The sequence below is a fragment of the Frankliniella occidentalis genome, unplaced genomic scaffold (assembly GCF_000697945.3).
Source record: "Frankliniella occidentalis isolate FOCC.00 unplaced genomic scaffold, Focc_3.1 Scaffold15, whole genome shotgun sequence".
NCBI classification, from domain to species: domain Eukaryota; kingdom Metazoa; phylum Arthropoda; class Insecta; order Thysanoptera; family Thripidae; genus Frankliniella; species Frankliniella occidentalis.
The window spans coordinates 703,640-704,021 of NW_026267145.1; positions in this window are offsets into that span (position 1 = coordinate 703,640).

Genomic DNA, 382 nt, shown 5'->3' on the forward strand with positions numbered 1-382 from the left:
CGGGCGCGCGCACGGATGAGGGCGAAGTAATTACCCGGCGCGTACAGAGGGGTGGGGGAGGGGAGGCAGTCGAGGTGGAGGAGGAGATCAACAAGTCGCTCTATCATCCACGCACAGTAGTCACTCCTGAGAAAAGAGGGGGCGGAGGAGAGGGGGTGAGGGAGGGAGGACACCGACGAAGAGAAGGAAGTTCAGAAGGCTGTTGTCGTGTTCGGCGCTGCAGCGAGAAGATGGGGTTGCTATGCTGCTGCGACGGGGCCACCTCGTCGGCTCCCAACCACAGGACCACGGGGCTCGAATCGGATCGAACCCACTTCGCCTCTCGGCTCCTAAAATAGATGTTGCGGCCCCGGTTTTCGCCCCGCGGTTCGATGAGTCGATT